This window comes from Myotis lucifugus, unplaced genomic scaffold, assembly GCF_000147115.1.
Source record: "Myotis lucifugus unplaced genomic scaffold, Myoluc2.0 scaffold_50, whole genome shotgun sequence".
In the NCBI taxonomy this organism is placed as follows: Eukaryota; Metazoa; Chordata; class Mammalia; order Chiroptera; family Vespertilionidae; genus Myotis; species Myotis lucifugus.
In genome coordinates this window covers 2,635,943-2,651,629 of record NW_005871098.1, presented here as the reverse complement: position 1 = coordinate 2,651,629, position 15,687 = coordinate 2,635,943, and the positions used below count along the sequence as shown (strand labels likewise).

The window sequence follows — 15,687 nt, the reverse complement described above, 5'->3', positions numbered from 1 at the left end:
GTTGGGGGGCAGGAGGGGATGGTAAGAGATCAACCAAAGGACTTGTATGCATGCATATAAGCATAACCAATGGACACAAGACACTGGGGGGTATGGGAGGCTAGGGGAACGTCAAGGGGAGAAAAAAAGGAGACATATATAGTCTTTGTAATACTTTAAGCAATAAAATAATTTAAAAAAAACAGTAGCAGAATTTAGGTCATTGAGTACTTTTATGGTATTCATCTTTTAATACTTTCAAACAATATTTGGTATATTTTGTTATAGTAAGGGCAAGACTTACATAAAGGCATTTTAAAATGTGTATGTAATTTATTGTTAATTAATTATTAAAGTTTTTTAACCTGCTAATAAACTATTAACAAAGGAAAAAAATAAAAACCTGTGGTACATCTACACAATGGAATACTGCACTGCAGTAAAACAGAAGGAATTCTTACCATTTGCAGCAGCATGGATGGAACTAGAGAGCATTATGCTAAGTGAAATAAGCCACTCAGAGAAAGATAAATATCACAAGATCTCACTCATTTATGGAATATAATGAACAACATAAACTGGTAAACAAAAGCAGATCCAGAGACAGAGATGCATCAATCAGATCTTCAAACCTCAGAGGGAAGGTAGGGGAGGGTGGGGATAAGGGGGAGAGATCAACCAAAAGACTTATATGCAAACATATAGGCCTAACCAATGGACACAGACAACAGGATGGTAAGGGCATGAGAGGGGGGTATGGGGGGTAATGTGGGGATAAGGACACATATGTAATAACTTAATCAAAAATATTTTTAAAAAATAATAAAAGAGGTCAATGGGGGGAAAAAAACGAGGACAAATGTAATGCTTTCAACTATAAAGTTTTAAAAAAGACCAAATAAAAAACACCTAATATCATAATTGGGTGGGGGGGGGAATCCATAAACTATAAAAGGAATATTGCTCTTTTTATATTTTTTAGCAATCTAGTCTTCATTTCAATAAGTATTAACTACTTTTTTTAAAATGGGAAAAATATTATTTTCTAACTCAGACACCTATAATTCATAGCAACCTGGAAACCAAGTATTAATTTTTTTTACTGTATAGGTTAAGATGCTGCATTTTTTATTAGCCTGAAAACTATTTTACACACACAGACACACACACACACACACACACACAGAAACTCCTCCCCATTCCTACTCCTCTAAATGTGCCCACTACATTCATTCATAGACAATCTACGAAGACGGGCAATAACAAGTTGTATCCTGGGATGTGTGCAAGTGAAACCAGGTAGTAGTACATGCTGAAATGTGTAGTTTGTTGCACATTTCATTAGTTCAGGGTATTAGAATAAAATGGAAGAGGAAAGGGAACACTCTCTATGGAGATCAGAATTGCATAGTGAAAATTTTTACTAAAAATTAAAATAGAATGCCAACTCGCCTTCTGACTTCAAATTTAAAAAAAATAAAAATCGCCGAAACCGGTTTGGCTCAGTGGATAGAGCGTCGGCCTGCGGACTGAAAGGTCCCAGGTTCGATTCCGGTCAAGGGCATGTACCTGGGTTGCGGGCACATCCCCAGTGGGAGATGTGCAGGAGGCAGCTGATCGATGTTTCTCTTTCATTGATGTTTCTAACTCTCTATCTCTCTCCCTTACTCTCTGTAAAAAATCAATAAAATATATTTAAAAAAAATAAAAAAATAAAAATCAACTTTTTATTTAAAATAGAAAGTTGTATTATAGTATCCACAACAAAATCTTATAAAAACAACTTGACTTCATGTATGTAAATACATTTTATATTTGTAATGCAATAATAATGTACTATGTACTGTAAAAATTTTGGCTTCTATAAAAGAGAAACAAAATAACAAGAGAGAGGGGAGAAAATGGCGGCGGTATAGACGGATGTGCCCCGTGCCTTGTCCCGGAGCAGATAGGGCGAGAAGCTGAACCGAGTAACATCTAGCCCGAATAGGCAGAGGAAATTCAGCTGGGAGACAGTTTGCAGCTAGGAAAGGCAGATGACTCCCAGAGAAAGGGGACTGTTGGAGACTGCGGCTGAAAACTCTCCTGGAACGGCTGGCTCAGCCACGGAGTCCGTGCCATCTTGAGTGGCTGTTTTCGGAAGCATATACATCAGAGACCCTGCAACCAGGCATCCAGGAATCGGCTACTGACCCAGAAACACTGGATCTAAAGCAGCGCAAATACGTGGACTCAGAGGAGCCCTGCTCCTCCTCACGGAAAGGTAAGATTTCGCCATGATAAGGGTGCGGTTTGCAATTCAGGTTGGAGAGAGGAACGCGCGCGCGGGGGTAGTCTGCACCCCACGAGGTCCGCTGCCCTTGGGGCCAGTGTGATCCGCGAGTGCAGAAGGGGTCTCACAGGGCTGCCGCCAGAAGGGAACGCTAAAAATAAGCCCATAGCTGGACTGGGTGCAAAAAGGCAGCCTCGGATTTTGCCAGTGAACCGGCTGCTTAGTGCCAGGGGAGAGAGGCTGTGCGGAAGAGACTGCACACAGAGCTGGACGATGGAGGGTTGCGAGAGCTCGTGCACCTCCTCAGGCCCTTTTTTTTCTCCCCCTTAAATCTTTGCGTTTGATTACTAAATCCAATACATAGTATCGCCCAATTGGGGTCACTCGCAGAGACTGCAGGGAAAAGTTGTTTTTGTGGAACCTGGGAATCAGAGCTGGGAGTAACAATCAAAGAAACAGCTCTGTGGCAGAAACAGCTCTCCCAAACTACTGGCTACAGAGGACTTATAGCCTCAGAGGTCAATCCAGAAACACTGCCACCCAGAGTCTGAACCACAAACTGACTCTTCTGTAAATACAAATAAAGGCAGTCTGGGAAACAAATACTGCCTGCTTTAAAATCAGGACTGTGGTTTACAACACGGAGGAACAGTGTATCGCAGGGAACTTCAACACTCTCCTGAATACCTGACAGGACTAAGGCGTGTCAAACAGAAGAGTAGAGGAACTGAAGGACCTTCACTACTGCACATTTTTATTTTTTTTTTAATTTTTTCACCCTTTCCTTAAGAAACTAATTTTTTTCTTTTTTCATCACCTGATTTTACCTTTTTAATTACTACATTTTTATTTTAACCAGTATTATTACTAGTACCATTTTACCTTTTTAAAAAAATGTTATTTTATTTTTATATTTTCATTATCATTATATTTTTCTTTATCTTATTTTGGGATTAGTGTTCTAAATTCTATTTTCATCTTTCCTTTAGCATCTATTTACTCTACCTCAACTGTACCTTTACACCAAAACTCTCCTCCTCACTTTTCCCCTTTTGTTGTCCTGTTTCTCTTACCCTATTCCTGCTTTAGATTTTCCCTATTCCTTCTTTTTACCCCTGTTAAAATTTCACCCTACTTATATATCTAATTTCCAATCCCCTGCTCTAAATCCATATACACCTCTCTCTTCTCTTTCTTCACTATCCAAATTTTTTTTCTCTCTATCATTTGGTTGTTGTTTACTTGATTGTTCAGTATACTGGGTGTTTTTCTTATGCTTGTTTGTGAGATTGTTTTGCTTTTTCTTTCTATTTTTCTGTTTGTTTGTTTTTGTTTTTGTTTTCTTTTCTGTTTTTGTTTGTTTGTTTTTTTCTCCTGTTTTCCCTCTCCTCACTTGATATCAATTGTTGTTTGTAGTTTGCATTCTGTTGCTGGAATTTGTTGGGATTAGTGGCTGTTCTATTAGAGTTTTCTCCACATATAAATAGTTTCTTCCCCTCTTCTATTTCATTCTCTTTCTTTTCTTTCTTACTTTTTTTCCCCTTTTCCCAATTTCATTTTTGCACTCCTTTTTTTCTTTTTTTCTCTTTTTTCTTTTTCTCTTCTTTCTTCCTTATCCCCTAATTCTCTTTGATCTGGTGGTCACCTTTATTTGGGGTTATTAGTATCGTGAATGCATTTGTGTTCAGTGTCTTGTGCTTTGTGCCTTGTTGTGTTGTATTTTTTGCCTTTAAATCAATGCAGCAGAGAGAGAACTACATAACCAAACACCTGGAAAAGAGAGATCATGGGGAGACAAAGAAACAGCCCGCATATGAAAGAAAAACAGGCATCACCAGAAAAGGAAGTAAACAAAATGGAGGCAATGGAGGCAAGCAACCTGTCAGAGAAAGAATTCAGAGAAATGGTCATAAGGTGGATGAAAATAATGGAAGACAAATTCAACAATATGTGCAAGAAGCAAGAGGAAATGAGGAAGAACCAAGAAGAAATGAAAAATGACATCACTGCTATAAAGAACTCAGTAGAAAGCATCAACAGTAGACTAGAAGAAGCAGAGGACCGCATCAGTGAGCTAGAATACAAGGTAGGAAAAAATACCCAAGCAGAGCAGCTTCTAGAAAAAAAAATTAAAAAGCAGGAGGAGAGCCTAAGAGAACTTTCGGACAACACAAAACGAAACAACATCCGCATAATAGGGGTGCCAGAGGGAGAGGAAACTGAGCAAGGAATAGAAAACCTGTTTGAAAAAATAATGACAGAAAACTTCCCTGAAATAGGGAAGAAAAAGCTCACACAAATCCAAGAAGCTCACAGAGTCCCAAACAAAATGAACCCCAAAAGACAGAAGCCAAGGCACATTATAATTAAATTGGCAAACACTAACAACAAAGCAAAATCTTAAAAGCGGCCAGAGAGAGACAAAAAATTACCTACAAAGGATCGCCCATCAGGCTAGCGACTGATTTCTCAACAGAAACGCATCAGGCAAGAAGGGAATGGAATGAAATATACAAAGTCATGCAAAGGAAGGGTCTGAATCCAAGAATACTATACCCAGCAAGGCTATCAATAAAAATTGAGGGTGAAATCAGGAGCTTCACGGACAAAAAAGGACTACGGGAATTTATTACCACCAAACCAACAATGCAAGAAATGCTAAAGGGTCTACTGTAAAAAGAAAAAATAGGAAACGAAGAAGGAACACAGGGGTAAAGAATAAAAATGGCAACAAACTAGTATTTATCAATAATAACTTTAAATATAAATGGATTAAATGCCCCAATCAAAAGACAAGGGGAAACTGAGTGGATAAGAAAACATGACGCATATATCTGCTGTCTACAGGAAACCCACCTCAGAAAAAAAGATGCACACAGACTGATGGTGAAGGGGCAGAAAAAGGTTTTTCAGACGACTGGAAATGAAAAAAAAGCTGGGGTAACAATACTTATATCAGACAAATTAGATCTCAAAGTGAAGGACATAAAAAGAGATAAGGAAGGCCACTTCATAATACTAAAGGCAGCAATCAAACAGGAAGATATAACTCTGGCAAACATATACACACCCAATATAGGAGCACCCAAATACATAAGAAAACTTCTGGAGGGGTTCAAGGGAGAGATTGACAGCAATAAAATCATAGTAGGGGACTTTAACACCACACTATCACCATTGGACAAATCCTCTAAACAAAAAATCAACAAAGAAACATCAATCCTAAATGACTCACTAGATCAGATGGAAATAATTGACATCTTCAGAACATTTCATCCCAAAGCCACAGAATATACATTCTTCTCAAGTGCACATGGGTCATTTTCAAAGATAAACCATATATTGGGTCACAGACAAAGACTCTTCAAATTCAAGAAAATTGAAATCATATCAAGCATCTTCTCAGATCACAATGGCATAAAACTGGAAATCAACTACAATAAAAACAATCCAAAAAAATCAAACACATGGAAACTAAATAGTATGCTATTAAACAATGAATGGGTTACCAGAAAGATCAAAGAAGAAATAAAAAACATCATGGCAACAAACGACAATGAAAACACAACAATCCAAAACCTATGGGATACAGCGAAAGCAGTCTTGAGAGGGAATTTCATAGCTCTACAAGCCTACTGCAAAAAACAAGAAACAATGATAATAAATTACTTAACCCTACAACTCAAAGAGTTAGAAAGAGAGCAACAAGAAAAGCCCAGTGTAAACAGAAGGAAAGAAATGATAAATATCAGAGCAGAGATAGACGACATAGAGACCAAAAAAAAAAAATACAAAAGATCAATAAATCCAAGAGCTGGTTCTTTGAAAGGATAAACAAGATTGATGAACCTCTAGCCGGGCTCACCACGAAACAAAGAGAGAGGACCCAAATAAACAAAATCAGAAATGAAAGAGGAGAAATAACAACAGACTCCACAGAAATACAAAGGATTGTTAAAAAATACTATGAACAACTCTACTCCAACAAACTAGACAACCTGGAAAATTTGGACATATTCCTAGAAAAATACAACCTTCCAAAACTTAATCAGGAAGAATCTAAAATCTCAATAGGCCAATAACTGTGAAAGAAATTGAAGCAGTCATCAAAAAGCTTCCAGCAAATGAAAGCCTGGGGCCAGACGACTTCACAGGGGAGTTTTACTAAACATTCAATGAAGAACTAAAACCTATCCTCCTCAGACTACTACAAAAAATTCAAGAGGAAGGAACACTTCCCAGCTCATTCTATGAAGCCAGCATCACCCTAATACCAAAACCAGACAAAGACAACACAATGAAAGAGAATTACAGGCAATATCCCTCATGAACATAGATGCCAAAATCCTCAACAAAATCCTAGCAAATTGGATCCAGCAGTACATCAGAAAGATCATACACCATGACCAAGTAGGATTTATCCCTGGGATGCAAGGGTGGTACAATATCCGCAAATCAATAAACGTAATACATCACATAAACAAATTGAGAGATAAAAACCACATAGTCATATCAATTGATGCAGAAAAAGCACTTGACAAAATCCAACACCCTTTCTTGATAAGAACTCTCAGCAAGGTAGGAATAGAAGGATCATACCTCAACATAATAAAATCCATATATGACAAACCCACAGCCAACATCATAATCAATGGGCAAAAACTAAAACCATTTCCCCCAAAACAGGAAGAAGACAGGGATGCCCACTCTCTCCACTCCTGTTCAACATAGTACTGGAAGTACTAGCCCTTGCGATCAGACAAGAAGAAGAAATAAAAGGCATCTGAATTGGAAAAGAAGTAAAACTGTCCTTATTTGCAGATGACATGATACTGTACATAGAGAATCCTAAAGACTACATCAAAAAATTATTAGACTTAATAAATGAATTCGGCAATGTAGCAGGATACAAAATTAATGCCAAGAAATTTATGGCATTTCTTTACACCAATAGTGAACTTACAGAAAGTGAGACTAAAAAAGCAATCCCATTTACCATCACACCAAAAAAATTAAGATACCTAGGAATAAATTTAATTAAGGAGGTAAAAGACTTATATGCGAAAAACTACAGGACACTGAAAAAAGAGATAGAGGAAGACATAAACAGATGGAAGAACATACCATGTTCATGGATTGGTAGAATCAACATTATCAAAATGTCCATATTACCCAAAGCAATCTATAGATTCAATGAAATCCCCATTAAATTACCAACGGCATATTTCACAGATCTAGAACGAACGCTCCAAAAATTCATCTGCAGACATATAGATCAATGGAATAGAATAGAGAACCCAGAAATCAACCCAAACCACTATGCCTAATTAATATTCAACAAAGGATGCAAGAGCATACAATGGAGTCAAGTCAATCTCTTCAATAAATGGTGTTGGGAAAATTAGACAGATACATGCAAAAAGATGAAACTAGACCACCAACTCACACCATACACAAAAATAAACTCAAAATGGATAAAAGGCTTAAACATAAGACGGGGAACAATAAAAATAGTAGAGAAATCCACAGGCAGTGAAATCGGAAACATATGCCGAAGGAATTTCTTCACTGATACTGCTCCTAGGGCAATGGAAACTAAAAAGAAAATAAACAAATGGGACTACATCAAAATAAAAAGCTTTTGCACAGCAAAGAAAACCATCAACAGGAGAACATATTTGCCAACGATATCGCCGATAAGGGTTTAATATCGCCGATAAGGGTTTAATCTCCTACATTTACAGGGAACTCATGCAACTTAACAATAGGAAGATAAACAATCCAATCAAAAAATGGGCAACAGGGCCATTTCTGGATGCCGGGCGGAGGGGAGCCGAGGAGCCGTCTGAGGGTGTGTGGACTTCAGCCACCACGTTTCTCACTCCAGATCTCGAAATGCATCGTGATTCTTGTCCATTGGATTGTAAGGTTTATGAGGGAAATCTTGGGAACAACGGTAACAAGACTGAGTTGGAACGGGCTTTTGGCTATAATTGGCCACTCAGGAGTGTGTGGGTTGCTAGAAACCCTCCCGGCTTTGCTTTTTTGGAGTTTGAAGATCCCCGAGATGCAGCTGATGCTGTCCGAGAGCTAGATGGGAGAACACTATGTGGCTGCCGAGTACGAGTGGAACTGTCGAATGGTGAAAAGAGAAGTTGAAATCGAGGCCCGCCTCCCTCTTGGGGTCGTCGCCCTCAAGATGATTATAGGCAAAGGAGTCCTCCACCTCACCACAGATCTCCAAGACAGAGAAGCTTCTCCCGTAGCTGGAGCAGGTCCCTTTCCAGAGATAGGAGAAGAGAGAGATCACTGTCTCGGGAGAGAAATCATAAGCCATCTCGATCCTTCTCTAGGTCTCGGAGCCGATCTAGGTCAAATGAAAGGAAATAGATTACCAGTTTGCAAGATGAGTGGTGTACAGGAAATAACTTCATTTGACAGGTGTATGTACAGAAAATTTATGTTTTGTTTGAGACTTCATAAGCTTGGTGCATTTTTAAGATGTTTTAGCTGTTCACATTTGTTTGTCTTGGAACAGTGACACACAAAGATGTAATTCTCTATGGTTTGAAATGGATCATATGAGGCATGTAATATCAAGAATTGTTACTTTACAATGTTCTCTTAAGCAAAATTGAATTTGCTTTGAACTTCAGTCTTTCATAGACTGATAATAAACCTCTTAACTTCTGCCCAGCTAAAGTGTGATGTTGAATATTGTGGAAACAAAACTGGCAAAAATTTGATTTAAGACTTTCCATAGCTGTGACCTAATATGCAGCTGTAGTTGGACAGGCAGTCTTCAAAAGCTGCTGTGAACACAAGCCAGCAGCTAAAAATTAAAGCTGCACCCTTAAACTAGATTAGAGGTTTAAAAAAATCCAACTAGTCTTTACACTGGGCAGATGTTGTCCAGTTAGTGTAGAATCTAAGAAGTTTTAAGAAAGTTAGTTTACCTTTGTTTTCGGTCATAAATTTCTTAAGTGATTGCTATATATGAATACATGGCTATTGGTAAGATTCTTCACTTGGAAGTTTGATACTATTCAAGATACCAGTGTCCTGACAGTTTAAGGGTACATTGTAGAGCTGAACTTTGAGTTACTGTGCAAAAGTTTTTTTTCATGCTGTCATTTGTAATATGTTTTGTGAGAATCCTTGGGATTAAAGTTTTGGTTACAAATTGTTGTTTAACCTGAAAGCCTGTTTTTCCTTGCAAAACTAAAATGTGTGAGCTTGGTATCAAGTTCAGGTATAACATTCCTATTGGAAGCCATACTTATATTTTCTTGTAAAGTGCTTTTGAATTAATAAATAATAGCTGTAAAAAAAATGGGCAACAGACCTAGATAGACACTTTTTGAAAGAGGACATCGAGAAGGCCCAAAGACATATGAAAACATGCTCAAAGTCACTAATTATACGAGAAATGCAATCAAAACTACAATGCGGTATCATCTCACACCTGTCAGAATGGCTATCATCAACAAATCAACAAACAACAAGTGTTGGAGAGGATGTGGAGAAAGAGGAACCCTTCTGCACTGCTGGTGGGAATGCAGACTCCTGCAGCCACTGTGGAAAACATTATGGAGTTTCCTCAAAAAACTAAAAATGGAACTCCCAATTGACCCAGTGATCCCACTTCTAGGAATATATCCCAAGAAAACAGAAACAAGAATCAGAAAGGATATATGCACCCCTATGTTCATAGCAGCACAACTCACCATAGCTAAGATTTGGAAACAGCCTAAGTGCCCATCAGCAGATGAGTGGATTAAAAAACTGTGGTACATCTACACAATGGAATACTATGCTGCAGTAAAAAAAGAAGGAACTCTTGCCATTTGCACCAGCATGGATGGAACTGGAGAGCATTATGCTAAGTGAAATTAGCCAGTCAGAGAAAGATAAATACCACATAATCTCACTCATTTGTGGAATATAGAGAACTACATAGACTGATGAACAGGGACAGATCCAAAGACAGAGAAACAGCAATCAGACTATCAATCCCCAGTGGGAAAGTAGAGGAGGGTAGGGGTAAGGGGAAGAGATCAACCAAAGGACTTGTATGCATGCATATAAGCCAAACCAATGGACATGGACAACAGGGGGATGAGAACATGAGTGTGGGGGCGGGGAGGTTGGGGGTTAATGGGGGGAGGAGGACACATTTTTAATACCTTAACCAATAAAGAAATTTTTAAAAAAAGAAAAAAAAAAAACAAGAGAACCAGCCAGGAAAAAAATGGACAATATGTACAGCATAGACTGAACACAAGAAAATTAAAAGTTCAATGACAAAATAAAAATCCATACTGGAGAAAGAACAGAGTTGAACCAATCCTGAAAAAATGGAATCAGTAACTTGTAAAACAAAATTAAGAACGTTCTCCTAGAATAATGAGGATATGAACATAGACATGAAAATGACAGAAATGAAGATTATCATTTTGGAAAGCACAGAACAGAAAACTAACATATGATGACTTTCTAAAAAGAGACCTCAGAATGTAGAACCAAAAAATAAAAATAAATAAATGGCAGTAGGGTTAGAAGTGCATGAAATAATCTAAACTGAAAAAAAAAATTATGTAAACATCATACTCAATAGTTAATGACTGAAAGGTTTTCCCTAAGATCAGGACAAAACAAGGATGCCTGCTTTCACTACTTCTCTTCAACATAGTCCTGAAAATTCTAGTCAGAGCAATTAGGCAAGAAAATAAATAAAAGGTATTCAAATAGGAAAGAAAGTATCTTTACCCACAGGTAGCATGTTCTTATATGTAGAAAAGCTAACTAATCAGCACACACACACACACACATACACACACACACATACACACACACAAATAGCAGAATTAATAAACAAACTCAGCAAAGTTTCAGGATACAAAGCCCACATGAAAATGTGTTTTGTATTTCTATACACTTACAACAAATATTCTAAAAAGAAAATTAAGAATATAATTTGCAATAAAAAGAAAAAACTTAGGTAGATATTTAATCAAGGAGGCACAAGACTCATCTATTGTGAGCTAGAAACATTGTTGGAAGAAATTAGAGAAGACCTAAATGGAAAAATGTTCCATGTCCACAGGTTGAAAGACTTCACATTTAAAAAATGATAAGACTACCCAAAGTGTTATACAAATTCAATGCTATTCCTATCAACATCCCAATAGTAATTTTTGTAGACATGGAAGAGCCCATCTTAAAATTCATATGAAATTTCAAGGGACCCAAAATAACTAAAACAATCTGGGGTAAAAACAAAGTTGGAGCACTCGTGTTCCCTGACTTCAAACTTATTACAAATCTACAATAATCAAAACAGTGTGGTACTGGCATAATGATAGACCCATAGACCAATGGAAGAGAATCGAGAGCCCATAAATAGAACCTCATAACTATGGTCAATTGATTTCAACAAGGGTACCAAAACCATACAGTTGGGAAAGAACCTTCTCTTCAACAGTCCAGCTGGAGAAGCTGGACAACCTCATGCAAAAAATAAAGTTGAACCCATACATTACACAATATGTAAGAATTAACTCAAAATGGATCAAAGACCTAAATTTAAGAGTTAAAACTATAGAGCTCTTAGGAAAAAAAAATCAAACATAGGGAAAAATCTGCATGTTCTTGGATTTGGCAATGGTTCCTTAAATAGGACACCAAAAGAAAAAATAGATAAAATGGACTTCACTAAGATTAAAATTTTGGTATACCAAAAGAAACTATTAAGAGTGTGAAAAGACAACCCATCAAATGGGAAAAAAAACACATTTGCAAATCATAATTCTCATAAGGGTTTAATATTCAGAATATATAAAAAACTACCATTCAACAACAAAAAGCTAAGATGCTCATTTTCAAAATGTACAAAGAACTAGGATAGACAAATATACAATCTATATTAAATAAGATTTAAAACCCTAATATGCATAGACTGAACAGTGGAACAACTGGTCGCTATGACTTGTGCTGACCACCAGGGGGTGTGCGCGGAACATGGCGGGCGTTGGCAGCAGGCAGCAGAACACGGAACATGGCAGGCATCGGCTGTGGTGGGATGGTGGAGCAGGTGAGCAGGGGTGCCAGGTCAAGGCGGGGCGCCGGTCGCTGTCATTGGGGCGAGCCTCTGGTGGTTACTGAAAATTCTTTGCTCAGCGCTGTCAGTGGGTGCGAGTGGGGCTGGCACCAGCAGCGGTTGCGAGAGGTGGCTGCCAGCCCCAATTGCCCCTGAGGGCTTCTCCACCTCCCCCTGATCCTGAGGGGCAATCAGGGCAGTAGCTGCTGCTCGCACCTGCTGACGGCGCTGTCCCAAATCGTTCCATGCCATCAGTGGGTGCAAGCGGGGCCGGCGCCGTCAGCATGTGGGAGCAGCGGCGGTGGCATGAGCAGGGTGCCAGCAGAGAGGGGACCAGGGACTGTGGTGGGAGGGGCCGGGGAGGGGTGTGGAAGATGAACCGAGACCCGCCCCTATGCCCACCACAGCCTCATGGCCCACAGTTCCTTTCAAGGTGCACGAATTCATGTACTGGGCCCCTAGTTGGTAAATAAAAGCATGAAAAAATGCTCAACGTGATTAGTCACTAGAGAAATGCAAATCAAAACCACAATGAGATTCTACTTCACATTTATCAAAAATATCCCTTTTAGATTCAATTTGTTTTCTAAAGGGTCCCTTCACTCTCTTGCCTCGCTTTTCACTTGGCTGGGGTTGGAGCATATGCCTTCTTATTCTTTGTTCCCAATCTCTACTTCCAAATCATTCTCCTTTCTTCACTCCTATGTAAATTCCCACAGCTTGCTGTGGGTCATCTGTCAAGCTACACTACTCCTCATTTTCCTATTATAATTCCTGAGTCATGGCCACTCTTTACCATACAGCCATCATAAACCTTGGCGCTTTCCCTATCCAATTAAATGAACCTTCTCATACCCTGGACTCTCTGTTCCTTGACCTCATCTTCTCTAATGATTGTGCCATTTACCTTATTTCAGCTACTAACTCCAAAGATCACACCTAGACCTGTACCATCCAATATGATAGGCACTGCTTATGTGTACTATTGAGCATTGGAAATGTGACCAGTGTAATTGAACAATTTACATCTTATTTAATTTTAATTAATTTAAACGTATTTTAAAATATTTTTTCATTTTTTTAGAGAGAGAGGAAGTGAGAGGAAGATATAGAAACAATAATGAGAGGGAAACATCAACATTGATCTGCTGCCTCCTGCACAACCCCCACCAAGGATCCAGCCCACAACTGGGGCATGTGCCCTGACAAGGAATCCACCTGGTGACTTCTTGGTCAATGCTCAACCACTAAGCCACAATGGCTGGGTTTAAATGTATTTTTTATTATGATTTTTTATTTAGCTATTGAAAACTTTTAAGAATTTTGAATCAACTTGGGTATGTAAATTTACTTTTTAATTGTAAATGTTCTGAAATCTAAATATGTACCAAGTATTTCTGATAAAATTTTAACTTTCTACTTGAGATGTCCTATAAACACAAAATATATACCAGATTCCAAAAACTTAGGATGAAAAAGAAAATACAATATATTTTATTAATAATTTTTATTGATTACATGTTAAATAAAACATATTATTAAAATTAATGTTTTTTCTTATTTTTTTATTTTTATGTAGCAACTAGAACACTTAAAATTACATAGGTGGCTTGCATTGTATTTCTGTTGGACAGCGTTACCCTAGACCTTGTCATTACCAATAATTGCACTCAATATTAATCTCAACATTCTCACTCCTTGATCACAAGCTTTCTTTCCAACTGGCACCCAAACGCCAATCATTACCTAACCTACCAGGACAATCAAACCATTGATCCTATCACCTTAGAGTGTCCATCTTCCATGTTATCAGTTCCCTTTACTCAACTTAGACTCCATGCTCCGTTATTATAATTAGTGAGTGAACAAATAAAAAATGTAACAAAAGACATGTAAAGCAATACAACATTTATAGCTAGTTTTAATTTGTTCTCTGTGCTTTCCATTATTTTCATTTGAATCTCTCAATACCAGGAGGTAGTTACTAGTTTTACTCTAATTTAACTGATGAAGAAACAGAGACTTTGAGAGCTTACTTTGCCCAATATCCTACAGCTGATAGTGGCAGAGCTGGGACTCTAACCAGGGTCTAACTGTAAGAAGATGTTCTTACTCACTACTTTCTACTTGATTTCATGTGCTACTACACCATGATATAAAAGGGAAATATATAATAATAAAAGCATAATATGCTAATTAGACTAAACAGCAGAAAGACCTTCCCGACGTCCTTCCAGATGACCTTCCAGATGAAGCCAAGGCTGCGAGGGCAGAGGCTGTGAAAGCCAAGCCCCTTGCACGAATTTTGTGCATTGGGCCTCTAGTAAATGATAAGCTTGCTTCTCTGAGCTGGGGAATCTCTAGGTCTTTCATTTTCTGCCTGAATTTGGCCCACTCTTTTGATCCCCTTCTCTTGTCTCTGAATCTGACAGCCGATCTTATATATGATTCAAAACTATGCTTGAATCTCTTCTCAGACCATTCTCCATAAGCTATTCCTTCCAAGAGCTCCAGCACTAATTCATTTATTAATTAATTTAACAAACTTTTTGAGGACCTTCCTTATACCAGATTCTGCTGTAGATGTTGGTAATACAGCTATGAACTTATCCAGAGGTCAGTAAACTATCTGTAGAAGCTCAGACAATAAATATTTTAGGCTTTGTGAGCCATGGAGCAAAATCTAGGATATAAGTACTTACACAACAAAAGAGAAAATAAATTTCCACAATTTTTATTGATGAAATTAAAAGTATAATAATAAATATGAGCACAATTTTTTGTAATATAGGAATACTAATGCAAATAAAGTTATTTTCTAGAAAAGATAACATTTTGTTTGATTTAAGTTCAAAACTAGCATTCTATAATCAAATTGATTCCAAATGTTCATCTGTACTAGTACATTCTGAGCTTGCCGGCTGTACAAAAATGGCAATCCAGACATGATTCATGGGCTACAAGTGAACCAACCACAGAACTGAACAGAAAAATGTTTGTTCACTTGAGGCATATATTCTGGTGAAGGCCTGGGGGGATTGAGGCAATGAACATATATAATATGTCAGATGGTCATAAAACTACAAAGAAAAATAATTGAGGGAGCAAGGAATAGATAATGACTAATAAGAGATGGTAAAAGCAATGATTTTTAAGTAAAATTGTCATATAAGCTTTCTATGATTGAAACAGACCTGAAGAAAACTCGTAAAGCAAGAGGGAATGTGGGACAAGAGTGTTCCAAGCTGAAAGAACCTGGTGAAGGTTTCTGAGTAAATGTGGTTATGAGTAGCAGATTTGAGTGAAAAAGGGAGTGCTGGTGGAAACAAAGAGAGGT

The 15,687-nt window shown here is 37.9% G+C and overlaps 1 pseudogene; it reads left to right on the top strand.

Moving 5' to 3' along the window:
* Window positions 1-8,078: 8,078 nt before the first annotated feature.
* LOC106697141 lies at window positions 8,079-8,930 on the top strand (annotated as a pseudogene).
* Window positions 8,931-15,687: the final 6,757 nt, after the last annotated feature.